Source organism: Patagioenas fasciata, chromosome 26 (assembly GCF_037038585.1).
Source record: "Patagioenas fasciata isolate bPatFas1 chromosome 26, bPatFas1.hap1, whole genome shotgun sequence".
Lineage (NCBI taxonomy): Eukaryota > Metazoa > Chordata > Aves > Columbiformes > Columbidae > Patagioenas > Patagioenas fasciata.
The window spans coordinates 6,715,966-6,730,405 of NC_092545.1; the positions used below are offsets into that span (position 1 = coordinate 6,715,966).

Here is a 14,440-nt window from a genome sequence, read left to right on the forward strand (position 1 = left end):
GTTTTTATAGCCTTACATTATATATCGCTGTCAGAAATGAACAGATGGGGTGTCAAACACGAGCCTTCTGAATAATTCCCACCCTCGGGTTATTTGTATGAAGGACAAGTGTAAAACTGTGTTCTCAAGAAAAAGGAGATAGATAGAGGTGGAGAAAGTGTTGTTCCAGCGAGCGAGATCCCTTTTGTCAGCAGGCACATTGTGCTTTTGATCAGTACCTGGTGTTTGCGCCGCAGGGTGGGGGCTCCGTGCAAACTTGAGCGGGCTCTTGGCATCGCAGAAAGGCTCAAGGTGAGACAAGTTCACGTTCCTGCAGCTCCCGCACTGCTGGGATGGAAGGAGGTGGAAGGGAGGCTTCAGTGACAGCCACGTCCCAGGGCGTTTGTGGAAACGGGGAACCGTGCCTGTAGGTACCTCTGGCACACTGAGCAGAGCCCCTCCTGAGCCATGTGGGTGGTGTTTCTGGAGTGTGGGGCGCACGAAGGAGGAGATGAAGAGAGATTTTGGACACTGAAGTTTGCGAGCTGATGTTAGCCAGGTAGCGTCTCTAGGAAGAGATGATATTTTGCATTCCACTTCTTGTTGTGCTGGGAAGTAGCCTGTTTCTTGCTGTTTTTTTTTGAGAAGTACTTGTCAGAGTTGGTGATAAATACACATGCAGTTAATTGGGTTTATCCAAGTTGAAGAATTCAGGCAGCAACCATCATCCATGCGTACTTTCCTCCAAGCTTTCCCTCTTCAAACCCCCAGACCCTTGTACAGGTACACAGAACATAAATCAGCATTATTTCTGGAACTCTTGGTATAAGTGGCTCTTGAAGCACCCAGCCCCTCGTTGTGCGCAGGCTGGCTGGGCCTTGCCCACGCAGCACCGAGCTCCTGCCTGTGCTCAACCCGAGCAGGTCCGGCTGCGTTTCTGACACACAAAACCCGGCTGCCCTGGGGTGCAGGACCTGCCCAGACGTGTTCAGTGCAGGCTGCATTGTCCCTCTGCGTGAAAGCCTGGTCTGGTTGCTGGCATTGAAACGGGTTTCACTGTTCTTTTCTTCTGAAACCCCGTAACAAGCGCAAGCATACTCCATTGGGGCTTTAAGCCACCAGAGGGGTTACCAATAACTCTAACAGGACTCTCCTTCCATCAGTGATTTACTTCTTGGTTCAATTTTGTATAGAAACCTCTGGGTTTGTTGTGTTTGTTTTTTCTCCTTCCTTTCTGGAGAGTAAAGCGTTCAGAATACTGGAAAGAAAAGTCTCAGGCCTTGCCTGCCCTTAGATACAGGATTCTTTCTTCAGTTTGTGTTGGCACTCACTCTATGTGACACCTACACTCCCTGTGATTCTCGCCCGCCGCCGTTCCTCACGAGTTCCCAGCTCATCCAGAGCCTGCTCCAGCTCTTGCTGGAGCTCTCTTGTGTTCAGACCTCTCGTTTCCCTGAGATGCACCATCATGGCTCAGGAGCCTTGTACTCTGCAGCCTCTCTCTGTATCCTTCAGTCCTTTCTCTCTATTAAATGTGAGAATCCAGCATCTCCCTTCCCCAGGACCTGGTCCCACATCTCTCATCAGGCCTGTGTAAGAGTTTTAGGGATTCGCGTTCACTGAGCAAAGTACAGTTGTGCTGCACATTGTAACTGGAGTTGTGCCCACCCGTACATCCTAATCCTGCTCCACGTTATACAACAGCATAATCACTTAAAGAATTTGTGTGACTGATGGTGTGAGTTCTGAGTGCGCAGGGATAAGTTTCATAATTAACTTTCCCTGTGAACTTGTGCAAACCAGTCTATTTATAATTTGGTCAGCTCTTGATTTTTAATGAGGGTGCTGGGAGTGAGCGAAGTGTCTGGCAGCGTGCATTTCGTACTTTAATTGCCCACAGTAATTCTGACAATTACACCAACGCTATAAATCACATCATAATGACCCATTTAAAACCCCACCCATATTGAATGATTGGATGGGGATTTGAATTAAACAGATACGCAATGACTTTAAAAGGAGCCAGAAGTTCCACGGAGTTTTGAAGTCTTCCCAGTCTTTTCATTGAGATGCGGCTCCAGAAGGTGAAGAAACTTTGCCCAAAGTTTGTTTCACAGGCCAGGTCGTGATTTCCTCAGCAGGGGGTGGCTTTGCACGGGATAAACCCTTCCTGTGCGCCAGGCTGGGACTGGACTCCCCGTGACTGGGTCTCAGGCTTTGGCCTTTAGTGAGAATCACTTGTATTATCTCAGATCTTGAGTAAGTCAAGTTCTGCTCTTTAGATTACTTTGCTATTAATAACGTCACAATAAGTGGGTGGAAGTAGCTAATGGCTCTAAGCCACAAATGATCCCAAATGTTCCCAGTCTCTGCTCTCCTGTAAACCTTGACAGATTGGGAGTGCTTAGTAAAATATTGTAACACTCAACACGCATTTACAAGACAGCGATCTGTCCCATGACGGCTTCCAGATGTGTGAGTGAGTGCAATTTCATAATTCAAGAGCAGATTCTATTGCCCTCTGCAGATCCCCCATCAGGCTGTTCATAAATGCTGCTCGTAATTAAATTAACCCACTAACTAGCCGTGCAAATCCTGATAAGCAGTGACCAAAAAAAACAGAAGCGGGGAACTGTTGAGATGCTCTCCAGAATGACAAGGCTGTCCTCAGAGATTATTTATCATGATGGGAAGATTTGGTTTTTTTCCCTTCCTGTTTGCCAAATTCTACTTTGTCCCATCACACATGACAACTGTTTCAAGGTTTTAATCTAATAATTAGGAGCTGAATTTGCCACCCTTGCTCAAGCTGTCGGCTCGCGAGCAGCCGCTCCGGAGTCCACGCAAGCCTCTGTTCCTGTGTGGGTAGCAGGACCAGGCTCCAGTTATTAAAATACAACCTGTGCCCAGCCCAAGTAGCAGCGGAGGAACAAAACCACGCGCGTACGTTGTCCGTGGCAAGGAGAGCTGCGTCTTATCCAGCCCTGCCGTGACCTGCGAGGGGAAAGGGAGGTTTCACAGGGGATGCTGTGAATAATGAGCTGTTGTTCTCTGTCAGAAACAATGGCTCGTAGCTCTGACGCATGGGGTCTGCCTGCAGACGTGGTCTCCAGCTGCCCCGCCATAACTGCGCTGGATTAATTTGCAAAAGTGTTGGAGTTCTTACACCTGGTTTATATCTATGGCTGAGCAACATGTCCTTCTATAGTAAAGTGATAGCTGGAGGGAGGCTGAAGGCAGAAATGGAGAGCAGATAACAAAAGCAGATGATGTCTTGTCTTGTACATCACTCAGGTTTCTTTAGTGCAGTAGGGGCTAATACACCTAGATGGATGTTCGGACAGTTCTGTCTGGTTATCCTTATGCATTTGGAATCTCTCCAGTGCCAGCTCTTCAGGCTCTGAGTTCTCCTCAAGGCACCGTCACCCGGAGTCCTGTTACTGGAGAATGTTGGCTCCATTTCCCAGTGTGCCGTCGGACGGTGCCCGTTAGACTGGGGCTCAGCCTTTCTGGTCCTGTGCTGTGTGAGTCCCAGTGCTACGTGGTTCTTTCCATGCAGTTTGCTCAGTTCAGCTTCGTTTACCTTTATAGTTCACATTCACAGCTCTAAATAAAGCCGGAGCCCCTCATCTTCGTGGAGAACTGTAAGGATTGCTGTAATGTAGATGATAACTACAGACTATTTTTGGTTTATTGTATTCTGTATAACCACACTGACTTCACTGGGATTACATGTGCATTGCTTAGGGGCAGATTTGGTTCACTGGATGTAATTAAGAAAAATTTAACTACTCATTTTTAAGATTGGTTTTACGTGTTGCCTGATGTATTTGTTAGTTATTGGATGGAATACTCTAAAGTATAATATTTTGCAATGACACGTAATACCTCTGTGTCAATTAAGGCTCATAATTCCTCATGAGGTAGGGAAAGCACTTTGATGCGTTGTGATTGCAGTGGTATAATCCACGATGCTCCGCAAGCCAAGTCCAGACAAGCACCGTGTTCTCTCGGTGCGGGGCCGGGAGTGAGGAAAGGGGCTTTGCAGCAGCTATGGACCAACTTCCATTGTGCAAAACTCCCCTGATCCCTCAAGGAGAAGGTTAATGTATGAGCAGGTCTGAGAGCGACTCCAAAAACAGTAAGAGGATTCCCAGATGGGATGTGAACTGAACAGCGCACATGCCAAGTGTTAAACCATCCCAGGGCCGGGGCTGGTGCTGGCGGGTCAGGGCTCTGAGGTCCCGCTGTGCAGGTGCTCGCTCTCTGAGCCTTTGCTGTGCACGTTTCTCACGTCTGGGTTTCTGGGGACCAGTGGTACAAGCTGCCCAGGACTTGTCCTGAGGTGCTTTGTGAGCTTCCACCCTTTATCTCCCTCTGTGCAGAATTTAGGACACCGATAAGCTCTGATTCCTGGGGATTTGCTGCTGTTCTGTGCTTAGAGCACAGAAGGCAAACCAGATGAGCCCAGACCTCGATGCGTACACTTGACATTAAGACTCATTGTAGCTGCATTTTCCCACGACAAGGAGTGGAAGAGCTGATGTTGGAAAACTGCAGGCGAGGGATTCAAGAAAGCTTTAGGGCTTTGCAAAGGCATTATGAAGAATTTAAAGATAGCTTGTCAGCTGGAAGTTGTCGGCAGCTAACAATTTGATAAAAGGACTTCCACTCCCTGCCTTCTAATGCTATAGACAACTGTTAATCACTTATGTTAGTCCTCAAATGGAGTTTGAAACATCTTGGATGCGTCTGACCATCTTTTAGCGTAGCACGTGGTCTTGTGCTTTTTTCATGTTCAGTGCGATGGTAAAGAGCTCCAAAGAGAACGTGATGAAGGTAACGCAGTCATGGCCATGCACAGCATCATGTGAAGGCAACTTCTTGTTAGATCAGGATGTGCCTGGCTTTGGCAAGGTGGATGCTGTTATAACGATGCACTGAGTTTCCTGCTGTCTTTTCACTCGTTCTCCCACTTTTGGGATCCACCAGGTGTTTTCTACAAGGCACATATATTTCCCGTAATATTAGAATGAGGAGTTGTCATTTCTGACAGGTTGTGTATATAGATGATGGCTTTATTGTGATAGAGATATATGCATTGATTGACTGGTAAATCTGAGTCAAGTAAGGGAGCCTGTGAGTCTCTGAGTTGCCAAAATAGCGTTCAGTCAGCGGCCCAGCGCCTGGCTGTGTGAACGGAGAGGTGTGGGAGTGGGTGGCAGCGCGGGGCTGCACACACGCTGCAGAGATTTCAGGGGGTGCTGCTCCCCTTTGCCTCCCCTTTGGAACTGAATGGATAAATTCAGGAGGGGCCCATTGTCAGAGCTGCAAAATGACCGTCTGTTTTGTTGGAGAGAGCCGGAGGCTTTACCATGAGCCCCTTTTCAGGAGTGAGCTGCAGGTTAAGCGTCCTGAGCAGGGTCACACAGACTCAGTTGCAGAGGTGGGAGCTGAAGCCTCGCTCCACGGGCATATTCCCTTGTGATTTAGGTGGTAACCCGGGAGCACAGAAAGACCTCCAGGGTAACGAGGGGTCAATGACACCTTCCACGTTCGTCTCAAGGAGGGCAGGCACTGTGTCTCAGGAGGGGATCTCAGCAGATGGACAAAGGAAGGTCTGATTGACATCTATTTTATTTAAAAATTTAGTATGTTGTGTTTTCAGACTATATATCTGTGACGTTATTGATCTGGATATCTCTAAGACAATTTGGTTTATTTATTTAATGTGTCCAATCCGTAAAAGAACAAATCCCATCTAGAAATGGCAGGTTGTACTCGGAGCTGCCAGGGAGCTGGGAGTAGGCAACCAAATTTTGCAATGAGGTGATCAAAGATTTCATCAAAAATACAGAATGTTCAAGCTGTTCTGCCAGCTGGGAGACTTGTAGCAGGCTGGAACCCATGCTGCTTGAAATGCCGCAGCTTCCCTCCACACAAATAAAAGGACCCTATTGCCCAGCAACCTCCAAAATAGGATTAGTCACTACAAATGGGCAAATATCCCAATAGGACTGGAGCTCAGTTCTGAACTGAAGGGTGATATTTTGAAAAGGTCTTACAGGCGGGTTTACATGAGGAAGAAGCTTAGAGCTGCGGCTGTGCCCTGGCTCCCGTGCGCCACTTGCGGTCTGGACCGAGGGTCGTTGTGTAACTAAGCCAGGCTTTGCCAGGGTTCTCAATGTCCACAGGGGCAGTAACAGCTTCATGTTCATGCAGTATCTCCCTTTGCAATCGCATTTCTGGACAGGCGAGCCCTCAAGGGCCTGGGAGTCTCAGATGTATTTTTGGGAGTGAGTTGGGTGCTTGACAGAGTCCTGGACTTTGCTTTGGGTTTTTAAAAGCTGCGGTTTTGAAGTTGTTGAGGTGCTTAAAGGTGCAGGTGTACTCCCGTGGCTTTGTCGTGACACTTCAGCATTTAATCTGTTTGGAAGCCATGGGCAGGCGGATGGGCTCACCTGCCAGGAGCTGCTCCCTGACGTGCATGCGAAACACGGGGCGTCCAAACACGTGTCGGAACGTGGACCGCTGAGGTGGCACCGCGGGGTCCTCAGCTCGCCTGGCCGGCTGCCCCGGGGCTCTCGTCACTGCGCATTTCCTCTGCAGTAATAGTTTCTCCAATTGTTCCTATAAAATAAGCCATAAAATAGATTGTGTTTTTAATTGTTTAGCTTCATTCAGCAGACTAATCGTTGGACTTCAGGCATGTTACATTAAATACAGCTAAAGGTTTCATTATTCAATTTAAACTAATCTAATTAGTTAGAGACAATCATTTAATTTGGTTATGATTCTAATCTCTCATCAGGAAACTTCTCCCTGACAAAGTCCCTTGTTTCTCTTGGGAAGAAAAGCACGGAGCAGCGAGCGCAGCCGGGACCCGCGGCCCTGTGACGGGGACGGGAACGCGCCGGCTCTGCCCAGCCCCGCGAGGTCCCAGCCCCGAGGCACCACCCTGCGGTTCCCACTCTCATCCTGCAGAGAGAGGATCCCAGACCTGCCCCGCTAACAGCCCTGGGCGCCCAGAACTGCAGCGGAAGCAGAAATGACTTCAGCCCGGTAGAATATTTATTGTGTCTCTTCCTCCCTTAATTTGGCAAAGGAGCTGAGATTTGTCCTCCTCTTGAGAATGTGGAGTATTAATTAACTGGAGACGGGCTGGGAAATGGATGGTTCTCCTAAGTGTTTTCCCTATACTTTATTATCATTCTAGGCTTTTAAAACAATGGCTGTGCCAAAGAAAAGATTAGAGTGAGGCAGAGACGGGCTTTTTAATAATAACTAGACAAAATAATATCAATATCCAGTGCGTACAATCAGAACAGAAGACAAATTATTTATAAGATATATTTGAGTAAGAGGTAATTGTGATTTGAATAGATTACTTTTATCTAATGTGTTTATTGCTATATAAATATAAAGATGTATGGAACTCTATTGATTGCATATAGATAGAAAATAGTATGTACTTTTATATAAAATTTATGTATCTCCATCTATAGTGACAGATAGAGATATTGTTCCTACTGCGTCTTTCTACCATGGAAGAGACACTCGGAGCAAAAAGGGTATTTCATGCCATCCATCACTGCCCCACTCCCCTCCAGCAGGTTCTTGTGTCACCGCTCGGCACTGCAGCGCTGGGATGCAGAGCGCTGAGCTGCCGTGTGCGTACGGAGACTGGAGGGAGAGCAGCTGCTGATCGCCGCGGCTGCCCCGCAGAGCCCAGCGCTGCCGTGCTCGCTTGGGTAAACTGAGGCACAGCTGGCGAGGCAGTTTACCAGTGTAGCGTTGTCAGAGCTGTCACCACCTGCATGCTCAAAGTCTTTTTCTTTAATCCACGGGTATATATTTTTCCCTCATTTGTCTTAGGAAGGTGGGCATGTGGTGAGTTGCATCGCAAAAATGGCTCTTGTACATTTAAATCTGTTTGGTGTGATTATGCAACTCTTACCTGATTTAGAAAGAAGAGACAGAGGCTGGTGTTTCTCATGTAGTAGTTGCCATTGCTGATGGGACAGCAGGTGACGTGGCTGGGTATCCAACTGCCCTACCCAGCCAAATCCCTTTCATCCCAGCTTTGGTGCTGTACACAAAACTGTAACATTTTGAATCCTGACCGTAGTGAAAAATAGTTACTTGGATGGAAGGCCCTGAGTTCCCGTAGCAGTTGCTGTGCTTTGGTGAGCCTTGGAGCCAACACGTCTCCGTTTGGAGCTTGTGACAAACCCAGATCAGCTTCGTTTCCTGGGGTTTTAGGTTTCCGTGTGAGCATTTCACCCCCAGCACACCAGGGCCTGTGTGCCCCAGCTCCTCACTCACGGGTAGAGATCAGGCAGGAGCACCAGGCCCACCAGCACTGCTGACACTGGCCAGGACGAGCGTTCGCTGGGGTCAGCGCTCACGCCAGGGACTTCTCGTCTTTCCCATGGAAAAACTGAGGTTTTCCAGTAATGCTGTAATTATCACCCTGTCATGTCACAAAGCAAACAGGTTGGCAAACCTAGGTACCGAGCTAAATAATCTGTGGCATAATCTAAACATATAATGGTAATTAAATCTGACAACTTAATAAGATACTGAAATTCAAATGTACAGTAGTAATCTACAATTAAGTAATCTTTTGTAATAGCACCCTGCCAGTTTGTAAGATTTCAGGTAGAGCGCTGTGTACGGTTTTACAGCAAAAATATTGACATAAGGGAAAGTTATCCAGGCAATGATCACTCAAACCAACCCGCGCAGCCCACGGGAGGGTACAATAGAGGCAGTGAATCATTTCAGGCTTTGGGTTGCTGCCGCTCGTGTGCACTCAGAGATGCTTTGCTGTGCTTGGGAAGGGTGTTTGCCTGCTGGTTTGGGGGACGATGGTGCCTGCCATCTCTGTATCGGCCAACCTCAGAGATGGCGCATCCAGCCAGGACCCTGCTAGGGTCTCTGGTCTCCGACGTTCACATGCTGCTCCGAGCAGAGAGGATCCGTTAGATGGCATCTGAACGGGAAGAGTTCCATTTCCAGCAAAATCTTCAGTGGAGTTTAGGTTCTATCATTTCGACTTTGCTACCATCTTGTGCAATAAGTAGTGGTATTAATGCTGTTCCCCGCATACTGTGCTGGGTAGCAAGGGAGAAATGTAATGGTAAGGGAGCCAAGATTGGGTGTGATCAAAACACAGAAAGCAGACTTCAAATTGGGACCAGTTCTCCTGCACCAGCTGGCTGGGAGAACCGGGAGGCAGCGAGGCCACGTGCTCCTAGGAACTTCGGGATTTCTCTTTTCAGTCTTTTGGGTTGCCAGGGTTTTTTTCAATATGGTATATCCTTTTGCCTTTGTTCCTGCAGCACATGTCCCAGCTATTTATGTACAGCCTTCTCGATGGGGACGGAAAAAACACAACCCCCTCCCTCCAAGGCCTCGCAGTGCAAATCGGCTGAGCGGGGTCTGTGTGACCAGCACCGCCGCTCCGCGAGGGCCGTTACACTGCGCTGACCATGTCGATGAGCAGCTCCCGGGAGCACTTTTCTTGTTTAATCCTCTGAAGCTCTGTGTGAATAAAGCGAGCCTTGGAAAAGCAAACCAAGGCAAGAAACTTTCTAAATATAGGAAGCACTTTGGGATTTTTGCATGACAATGACATTTTTAGGCATATGTGAGAGATTTCCAGCATTTGTCAGGCCGAGCCATTGTGCCTTGGTCTCTTTCTTTTTTCCTTTCCCCTTTCTGCCTTGCTAACCTCCCTCTCTCCTCGTGTTGTTATTGACTGTTTCTACAGATGCTGTTTTCAGAGCGAGAGCACTGGGGAATCAATCACAGCCATGTTATAAAAGGATCCCTATCACTACAGAGCTGAGTAAGTTACTCTTTAGGAACAAATTTCACAGCAGCAATATGCATGCTGCATTATTTATTTACCCCAGGCCCTTTTTAGAATTCACGGGCAGAAAGCGACAAGCACTACATGTCCAAGGAACGTTAAAAGGTTTGACTTAGATGTTAATTCTCTGGCTTTGAAGGACTCAGGGTGGTTTATCAGGAGAATAAATATAACAAAGCGTTACAGAGGTCTCAGTGTGTAGCAAAACTCTGCAGCGTCCATTTAGGAGAAAGGTAATGTCGTGGGTTTTGGGGGTTTTTCTGTCCTGGGGCAGTTCGGCACCTCCATGGGCTGTTCAGTCCTGTGTGCTCCTTGCACTGAGACGCTGAGGAGCTACTGAGAGAGAAAGAGAAACAAAAAAACCCCACAAAATAAGAAGACAGTGGTGCCTCCTGCATAATTTCGGAACTCCGGAGTTTCCCAGGGTGATATTTGGGTACCTCGTGCTGTGCTTTAGGCTTTCATTTCTGTGTGTACAAAAGCCCCTGATGCTTTGAGCTGGCACTGAGGCCCAGCTCTCCAGGCTGGTGTGTGCAGCCTCACTAACATCTTGAGGCAGGCGTTGCACCCGGAGGCTCCCCCAGGACGTGCTGTGTCAGCGGAGGGGGAAACATCTGCAATCTGTTGACACGACGTGGATTTTAGTCATGTCAGATCTTTGACAAAGTACTGAATCGAGCCCAGTCCCCGCCCATGGATTCCTGCCCCTGCTGTAGGCCTGAGCAGCACAGAAGTACGTTCAGAGTGACAGGGATGGGCTAGGAGGGAAAACAACCCCAAGAATTTAAAACCTGCAAGCATGAAACAGCTAAACAAAACCAGCTGGAGCTTTCTTGTGATGGAATAAGCCATAAGTCCCTTGATCTGGACCAAGGCTCACTTTTGTGCCTCTTGCTAGAAACGAGCTGAGAGGAGCGATGCTCGTGTGCGCGAAGCTGTAAGGGCTTCGCGTTCCGGGCGTCTCTCATTTCCCAGCACAGTGGCTCGTGACCCATTTGGGGTTTCTGTGGGCCCAGATCCACCACGCTGAGCGCGGCTCCGTGCGGTGAGCATCTTCTGAGCTGGTGACTTGGGCAGGGGCTCGCAGGCCGGCTGGAAGTGGTTATTCCTCAGAAACAACGGGTTCTGGAAAGCCTCGCCAGGGGGAGAGAGAGGTCTGGGGGAGACACAGTGATCTGTAAAGAGATAAGAATCCTGCAGATATCTAAAGGAGAAAGAGAACAGTGTGGAGACATAAAGCAGATCCCTATAGCAGCTGTGAGACCCTGCTCCTCATACCCAGCCTGTGTTAGTGGAGTCACCCTGATTGATGCCGTATGCCAGGAACTCTGAAATCCAGGGTGGGTGAAGTATCTGCGCTGAGAACACGTGGCTGAAGGATGACGGCAGCTCTGCAAGACAACGGGAGACATTAATAGTATTGTGATTCTGCCTCGTTTTAGTCATCTTTAAAAATGATGCACTCAAATGCTTCCTGACCCAAGGGGACATAATAGAAACCGGTCATTACTCACAGAGAGTTAGTTGTGCTCGCTCTCTATTTTTTAATGGGAAGATATGGTTCTCGATCTCAGCTCCGCTCGGTCTCCTGCTGTCACCGGGACTGGCGGCGCTGGGCGCGCTTGGTCCTGAGAGCAGAAGTTGCAGAGGACTCGCTGGGTCGGGGAATTCTGCAAGGCTGAGATTGAGAAACCAGTGAAGATCCCTGTGGGACGGCTGTGCTGTGAAAGGGACTCTAACCCCAGTTCAAGCCAATGGAAACAGTGATTGTATTTCTGCTAAGTCAGGAAAATCAGGGGAAGAATTTCAACTATTCCTTTCTTCTTCAAAGCAGGTAAATTAGTTATGATCCGATATCTTAAAACTTAATTTTAGGCTTGTGTCTTTTGTCTGCCATTGCACGATCAGCCCTGAATAGCTTTTTTCCTCTGTTCTTCACTAACGCCGCGTGCTGTGGCCAGTGCTGGGCACAGAATGGCAACTGGCTTAGTTCACTTTTGTTTCCGATTCTCTGTTGCCAGGATGTTTCCTTGTCCTTCCTTGCTTTTCCAGTAGAGTCTTCCCCCAGCGGCCCACGCTGCTGACACAGCCGTTCTAAGTCGCTGTCAAAACCGAGTGATCCTGTCAGCAGTGACACGTGTGGGTCCCACTTGGTGGAGTCCAGCCAGGATTCTGGCAGCCAAGCAGCCGTTCGGCTCCTGAGCTTCTCTTTCCAAAGCTGCCTTCTCTTGTCCCGAAAGCCCCTTTCTCCGCCCGCCCCTCATGCCACAGCCGAATTCCACACGCCCTGTGCTCCGCTAGCGGCCAAGGGAGAGTGCTGGGGTGGCACTTTACAGAAACCCAGTAAATACAACCCAAATCTCTCCAGGGATAAGCAGTCCAAAATAAGTGTGTCAAGTCCAGTTACGCTTTTCTGAGAAGGCTGCAGCGTTAGGGAAAGTATTATATTGCTGCTACTCACTGATATGTCAATCAGCCAGATGGTAATTAATGACTGCTCGTGTCAAGTGTAGAAGTAACTCAAGACATAGCATGACCTGTCTTAAAGGATAAAATTTCACTCAAGCGTAAGATTCCAAGTCTGCCCAGGAATGATCAGCACTCAGCTCTGCTTTAGAGTAGAGGGGCACCTCGTTCTGTGAGTACAGTGAAGACAGAGAGCAACACAATATTGCTTGGCAATTGCATAGCAGGGAAAAGATGTGTGAGCTGGAGAAGAAAGGAGGAGGGGAGGCTTCAGCAGGCCAAAATCATCACCTTTTGCTATCGCTGTGGATGTCTGCTGAAATCTGTCAAGACACTTGAGCAAGAGTGCAGTTTGCTTTTGGCTTGAAAGGACACGGGCAGGAGAATCCGGGTGGCCAAATGTGCTCTGTTAAGTGAAATGTTACCCCTTGGAAGCCCTAAGCAGAACTGGTTTTTGCTTCAACATGACTCTTGTGGTCTCAGTAGGCAGAAAACATCTCAGTGAGCAGGATGATTATGGCTTGGGTACTCTGTTGAGCCCCGAATTCCCTTCCTGAGCCAGCCGTGGGTTCCTGAGCTGTACAGGACCAGCTTTAAAAGCTTAATAGCAACAGCAAGTGCCTGGTGCTGGACGAAGGTTCCGGCCTCGCCGTGTGTGCGGAGCTGCGACCACACAGCACCTGGTGAAGGCAGCAGCTCACGGGCACGTTACAGAAGTGTAGCTGCATTGAAGTCAGCTTCAGACCCGCTGTGAGCGCGGCGCTGTCTCCCGAGCGCGCACGCGTGCACACCTCTGCAGCTTCCCCGCCCCTCGGATCCCTGCGGTGGAGCTCAGCAAAGAAAGTACAGAAGGAGGGTGACATGCAAATCCTATTAATTCATCCAAGTATGGAAATGCAATCCTTTTGATGTCAAAAAGTACAGCAATGATATGTTAAAGAGCTCAGCACGCTTCTGTTAAATATGTAAAGTGCAGATTCCCCTGAAGCTGTATCACTCCTGGATAACCCTGCGCTATCGCTCCTTACGTTAACAGACTGAGCATTACTCTAACAGCATTATACCCCTTGGCCCGACAATATGGTCAGATGTTCGTAAGCGGATTTGAGCTGAGCGTGGATTTGGTAACACCGTTCCTTCTCCACAGCTTGCTGAGTTTCTTTACTCAGGCAAATGCAGGTGACAGATTCCACAAAGTGGCTTTATGTAGGAAATGAGATTTTGGAGAAAGGGTGGAAAATAAGTTATTTGATGTGCTGCAGGCACAGGAAACACTTAGAGATTTTTTGTTTAAAGAGACTCTTTTACCTCACATCTAAATTTGAACCAAGGTCAATTTTTTTTCCCAAAAAACGGTGACCAAAGTTGAGTTTCATTCAGTTGAATCTCACTATGTCTCGAGCTGTATTTGAGGAGGTGAGACCTCAGCTACCCGTCTCCATTCCACATCGCAACAGCTGAGGGGCTGCCATGGCGGGTGGAAGCCAAGCAAGAAAACGGGTTGTACAGACCCCTCTGTGCGGAGACGGGAGATTGTGAAACACCCTGTAAATAGAAAATCGTAGCAGTCACTAAAACCCCCGCAATAAATTGTGATCTTATTTCTTAGGGGTGGCAGTTTGAATTCGGCTAAACGCTAATGTGGGGTTATTACTGAAAATAGAAAGCTTGAACAACAAACTTATCAGAGAGTAAAATGTTCTCTCTGCGAGGAAAAGGGCAGAACCTCAGGTTTCTGGTGAGGGCGCAGAGCAGACCCAGCTGTACACAAACACGGTGACTCCGTTGAGCTCAGAGATCGCCTGCTGAACTTCTCAGAGACTGCAGCACACGGAAATTTGGGGTTTGCGCCAGAACTGAAGATGCGGGGTTGATATGCATGAAAAGAAACAAACAAATCAAGCAAAGAATCCCCAAGAACTTGTTCCATAAATCAGGTCCTGCCTGTGTGTTCTGAAGTCGGTTGAGGGGAGGAGGAGAGTGATGTTGTTTGGTTTTTTCTCTCTTTCCCCTAACACTAATTAGGTTTGAAAGACTGCAGCTTGAGTCCAGATACCACATGCCGAGAAGAAAGGAACCCAAACAGCTGACGCGGAGTTCAGACTAAACTAACTGCAA

General features: G+C 48.3%; 1 long non-coding RNA gene across 1 annotated transcript; it reads right to left on the minus strand.

Moving 5' to 3' along the window:
- Window positions 1–9,899: 9,899 nt before the first annotated feature.
- Window positions 9,900–12,896, minus strand: LOC139825662 (uncharacterized). The gene is made up of 3 exons (XR_011735877.1): window positions 11,371–12,896; window positions 11,135–11,247; window positions 9,900–11,031 (listed from the first exon to the last, which is right to left on the minus strand). It is a non-coding gene; the product is annotated as an uncharacterized lncRNA (long non-coding RNA).
- Between the last annotated feature and the right edge of the window lie 1,544 nt (window positions 12,897–14,440).